This window comes from Schistocerca cancellata, chromosome 12, assembly GCF_023864275.1.
Source record: "Schistocerca cancellata isolate TAMUIC-IGC-003103 chromosome 12, iqSchCanc2.1, whole genome shotgun sequence".
Lineage (NCBI taxonomy): Eukaryota > Metazoa > Arthropoda > Insecta > Orthoptera > Acrididae > Schistocerca > Schistocerca cancellata.
In genome coordinates, this window is record NC_064637.1 from 133662438 (window position 1) to 133668570 (window position 6133).

Below are 6133 nucleotides of genomic sequence, written 5' to 3' on the forward strand. Positions count from 1 at the left end.
TCCCGCGTCCGACCATCCTGATTTAGGTTTTCCGTGATTTCCCTACGTCACCCCAGGCATATGCCGGGATGGTTCCTTTGAAAGGGCACGGCCGACTTCATTCCCCTTCTTTGCCTAATCCAATGAGATCGATGACCTCGCTGTCTGGTATCCTTCCCCAAACAACCCAACCAACCCCCCAACCAACCGACCCCAGGATTGGTAGACCGTCGTATATAGTGAAGTAGAATATACACTCCTGGAAATTGAAATAAGAACACCGTGAATTCATTGTCCCAGGAAGGGGAAACTTTATTGACACATTCCTGGGGTAAGATACATCACATGATCACACTGACAGAACCACAGGCACATAGACACAGGCAACAGAGCATGCACAATGTCGGCACTAGTACAGTGTATATCCACCTTTCGCAGCAATGCAGGCTGCTATTCTCCCATGGAGACGATCGTAGAGATGCTGGATGTAGTCCTGTGGAACGGCTTGCCATGCCATTTCCACCTGGCGCCTCAGTTGGACCAGCGTTCGTGCTGGACGTGCAGACCGCGTGAGACGACGCTTCATCCAGTCCCAAACATGCTCAATGGGGGACAGATCCGGAGATCTTGCTGGCCAGGGTAGTTGACTTACACCTTCTAGAGCACGTTGGGTGGCACGGGATACATGCGGACGTGCATTGTCCTGTTGGAACAGCAAGTTCCCTTGCCGGTCTAGGAATGGTAGAACGATGGGTTCGATGACGGTTTGGATGTACCGTGCACTATTCAGTGTCCCCTCGACGATCACCAGTGGTGTACGGCCAGTGTAGGAGATCGCTCCCCACACCATGGTGCCGGGTGTTGGCCCTGTGTGCCTCGGTCGTATGCAGTCCTGATTGTGGCGCTCACCTGCACGGCGCCAAACACGCATACGACCATCATTGGCACCAAGGCAGAAGCGACTCTCATCGCTGAAGACGACACGTCTCCATTCGTCCCTCCATTCACGCCTGTCGCGACACCACTGGAGGCGGGCTGCACGATGTTGGGGCGTGAGCGGAAGACGGCCTAACGGTGTGCGGGTCCGTAGCCCAGCTTCATGGAGACGTTTGCGAATGGTCCTCGCCGATACCCCAGGAGCAACAGTGTCCCTAATTTGCTGGGAAGTGGCGGTGCGGTCCCCTACGGCACTGCGTAGGATCCTACGGTCTTGGCGTGCATCCGTGCGTCGCTGCGGTCCAGTCCCAGGTCGACGGGCACGTGCACCTTCCGCCGACCACTGGCGACAACATCGATGTACTGTGGAGACCTCACGCCCCACGTGTTGAGCAATTCGGCGGTACGTCCACCCGGCCTCCCGCATGCCCACTATACGCCCTCGCTCAAAGTCCGTCAACTGCACATACGGTTCACGTCCACGCTGTCGCGGCATGCTACCAGTGTTAAAGACTGCGATGGAGCTCCGTATGCCACGGCAAACTGGCTGACACTGACGGCGGCGGTGCACAGATGCTGCGCAGCTAGCGCCATTCGACGGCCAACACCGCGGTTCCTGGTGTGTCCGCTGTGCCGTGCGTGTGATCATTGCTTGTACAGCCCTCTCGCAGTGTCCGGAGCAAGTATGGTGGCTCTGACACACCGGTGTCAATGTGTTCTTTTTTCCATTTCCAGGAGTGTATTATTGATGACGAAAGTATCTGTTGTGTGTCTGTTGTGTTTATTAAACTTCAGGGACACATGCACTTACCTAGTATTAAAAGCTAAAGTGACGACTGATGCCTTCTTTTGAATGCTTGCAGTTTGTGGAATTTGAGCCTAAAATAAAAATGATATATAGGCTTTTGGGAGAGTGATTACGTTGGTTCCATAGGAGTGACGGTGGGCATGGTACTGTCTGTGAGAGTCAATTTGTTAGGAACTAACCAGGATGCGCCTGTAATATCGTCGTAAGTCCTTCACTTTGAACTACCTTTCTATCTGCAGCCACTCCATGTATCCCTCAACCGTACAGTATAGCGGGAAGAACCATCTCCAATATACGTATTTTAATTTAGGTGGTCAGTCCATTGTCCTTCAGCAAAGGATATAAGTGATAGTCAACGATTTGTGTGTGTGTGTGTGTGTGTGTGTGTGTGTGTGTGTGTGTGTGTGTGTGTGTGTGTGTGTGTGTGCGCTCCACAGAAGTTTACTCTCAATCTTGCAGCCTAACTGTTTTTCCGTGTCACATCCAGGGAGGCCCCTTCCATCGACAGTGCTGGAAGGTCTCGTTTTGGTAATGCACATAACGCAATTATATTTGGACGAATTCATTTTGTGGTCTTCCAGAAATTGTGCATAATCTGGTCAACGTGCCCGTGGATCTCAAGGACGATTTATTTTGGGTTAGGATGGCTAGCGTAGATAGCAGTATTATCTGTGCTAAGTGAGTTCTGCCTCCCTGTGGTGTATAGTATGCGATCAAAAGTACCCGGACATCTGGCTGAAAATGACCTAAAAGTTCATGGCGCCCTCCATCGGCAATGCTGGAATTCAGTATGGTGTTGGCCCACCCTTAGCCTTGATGACAGCTTCCACTCTCGCAGGCATACCATCTATCAGGTGCTGGAAGGTTTCTTAGGAACGACAGCCCATTCTCCACGGAGTGCTGCACTGAGGAGAGGTATCGATGTCTGTAGGTTAAGCCTGGCACGAAATCTCAAAGGTGTTTTATGGGATTCAGGTCTGGACTCTGTGCAGGCCAGTCCATAAGAGGGATGTTACTGTCGTGTAACCAATCCGCCACAGGCCGTGCATTGTGAACAGATGCTCGATCGTCTTGAAGGATGCAATCGCCATCCCCGAATTGCTCTTCAACAGTGGGAAGCAAGCAGGGACTTAAAACATCAATGTAGGCCTGTGCTGTGATAGTGTCACGCAAAACAACAAGGGATGCAAGCCCCCTCCATGAAAAACACGACCACACCATAACACCACCGCCTCCGAATTTTACTGTTGGCACTACACACGCTGGCAGACGACGTTCACCGGGCATTCGCCATACCACATCCTGCCATCAGATCGCCATATTCTGTACCGTGATTCATCACTCCACACACCGTTTTTCCGCTGTTCTATCGTCCATTGTTTACGTTCCTTACACAAAGCGAGGCGTCGTTTGGCATTTACCAGCGTGATGTGTGGCTTATGAGCAGCCGCTCAACTATGAAATCAGTTTCCTCACCTCCCGCCTATCAATCATAGTATTTGCAGTGGATCCCGATGCAATTTGGAATTCCTGTGTGATGGTCTGGATAGATATACTAAGATGGTATCTGTTGTTTCGGACATGCCCGAAAGAACAAATACCATCGGTGAACATGCAGTTCGTTAGAATGAAATTACAATGAAATCATCACCCTTAGCTGCTTACAGACGTTGACATACGTCAACGGTGACAGTGAAAATGTGTGCCCCGACCGGGACTCGAACCCGGGATTTCCTGCTTACATGGCAGACGCTCTATCCATCTGAGCCACCGAGGAAACAGAGAATAGAGCGACTGCAGGGATTTATCTCTGGCACGCCTACTGCGAAACCAACATTGTCAACGTATTGTCCCGCACTACATTCGTAGTGCCCCCGCCCATTATACTAATTATTCGCGTCGCGTTCCCGATTCCCGTAAGTTTGGGCACTGTTTGTGCATTCTTTCGGACATGTCCGAAAGAACAGAAAGGCTCTCCGGCCACTTGACCATCTTCTTCTGTGCGAATGCACAAACAGTCCCCGAACTCTTACGGGAATCGGCAACGCGCCGCGAGTAATGAGTATAATGGGCGGGGGCACTACGAATGTAGTGCGGGACAATACGTTGAGAATGTGGGTTTTGCGGGAGGCGTGGCAGAGATAAATCCCTGCAGTCGCGCTATCCTCTGTGTCCTCGGTGGCTCAGATGAATAGAGCGTCTGTCATGTAAGCAGAAGATCCCGGGTTAGAGTCCCGGTCGGGGCACACATTTTCATCTGTCCCCCGTTGACGTATGTCAACGCCTGTAAGCAGCTAAGGGTGTTAATTTCATTGTAATGGTCTGAATAGATGTCTGCTATTACAAATTACTACCCTCTTAAACTGCCTGCGGTCTCTGTCAGTCAACAGATTTGGTCGGCCTGTATGCTTTTGTTTTGTATGTGTCCCTTCACGTTTACACTCCCCTGTCACATCGGAAACTTTGAACCTAGGGATGTTCAGGAGTGTGGAAATGTCGCGTACAGACGTATGACGCAAGTGACACCCAGTCACATGACCACGTTCGAAGTCCGCTCTCTCGCGATGTCTAATATCTAGTGAGGTCGCTGATATGGAGAACGTGGCAGTAGACGACAGTGCAATGCACCTAATATTGAAAGTGGATGCTTTTGGGTGTGACCGGACACTTTTGATCACATAGCGTATCATTAGTGTACACTGTATACAGGAAGGGACCCAGACTGGAACCCCGAGGAACTCCTGCCTCGGAGTTAATACTACTCTTCGGCCTGTCTAACATGAAACTTTCGTAGGATGAAGCCAGGATCTTCGAAGGTATTTTGAGCATTGATACTGGTGAAACTTAAAAGATAAACCTTCATGCTGGACACGATGAGAGACCTCTCGTACGTCTAGAAAGGTCAGCCCCCGTGCTGTGCCTGTCAGCTGTAGCTCTTGATATTGTAGATCTGTTCAACCACTCAGGAAGATATGGTCCGATGCTTGGTGCGATGTTAGGAAATCTTGCAGTGATCTAACGATTAGTTGTTACACTGGTTTGCTTACTATGCTTAGCAGTGGGGATGTCCAAAACATCCAAAGCTAGATAAAATTGATGGCTCACTATTCGAATGGTACTTTCGAAATCATCACTGGATGATATCGCTTGCATTAATGTCATCAAAGAATCGAAGCCGCACGTTCCCTCCAAGTTGTAGGTAGCAGATTTGAATTTGCTTGAGGACCCATTTAAGCAAAGTGGCAAATTAATGTCTATGAATTTCTTAGTCGAATTCCAGTTTGGGCAGTCATCTAAGTAGTTTTCCTTGCTCTTCGTTTGCGTGCTCGATGTGACAATGATATGATTTTGAAGCTTTTTCAGCATTGCACTCTACTCCATTTTGTTGTTACAGGTGTCTCGGTTTTACGCTGTTTCCGAACCACAGGATGAAATTTCAGTGACATCCCTGGTGAAGTATGATTCGCGATATTCTTTTGTGGAATGAAATATCTCTTGAGTCAGAATTCAGCAGTAAATTATCATCTGAAGAGCGCTGAAAACACACACTATCACTCTTGATTGAGAGACTGTTGTTCTCCGCATTCATAACAAGTGAGCTCCAAGTAGGAGCAAATCTGTATTCAAAACTGTTAAAAATTTTAACTGTCTCATTGCCATCTTCGTGTTGGGGTCTCACTTCGTAAGGTATTGTTCAGCGTGGTCTCAGAATTATCGAGTAGAAGTTTGCTTTTGGGGATTGTTACATTCAGTTTATTTTTTCATGTAGAGTTTTCTTCTTCATAGGAAGGCAGTGATGCTTCAGTTGGTTTGTGCTTCACAGCTTGCTTTGAATCTTGTTTTTCCGTCGTAAGTGGCACTAATATTTTTGTTTCCTCACGCAGCCAGTTCAGATGTTGAAAAATGACTTTGTCTCCTCGTAAAGGTAGCTTGTCAAAGCCCATTGTCTTTAATTTTGAAAACTGTCCTTCAGTCGCTGCTGACGAATGAATAAAGGAATATGGGAAGGAGGATACATCACAGCTGTCTACAGTAGTACATAGTACATCAACTCTTTTAGCATCTCTGCAGCATTAGGAATGTTGTACGGATTCACATCAGAGATTGTCATCCTTAGCCTGATTCGCGAGCTCTTCAGCTTCAGTGTAGATACGTTTTTCCCTATCAATCCACGCGTTTGCAGTAGATTCCTTACAGTTCAGAATTGATTCCAAAAGACAGTCATTGTTTTCAAAATTATCAGTTTTCTTATCTTTCTTTTCGTCTATATATGAATGACGTAGGCCACCTCTGATAATGTTATGGTGGCGCTGATGTTCCAATGATGATTATTCTTGAGCACACTCATCAATACCGATATTAACGCAACAATCAAAAGCGAGCGCAAAGCACTTACGATATCACGAATAT

At 48.1% G+C, this 6133-nt stretch overlaps 1 non-coding gene across 1 annotated transcript; it reads right to left on the reverse strand.

Moving 5' to 3' along the window:
• Positions 1-3426: 3426 nt before the first annotated feature.
• On the reverse strand, positions 3427-3500 carry Trnat-ugu (transfer RNA threonine (anticodon UGU)). Its single transcript has one exon. It is a non-coding gene; the product is annotated as a tRNA-Thr (tRNA).
• Positions 3501-6133: the final 2633 nt, after the last annotated feature.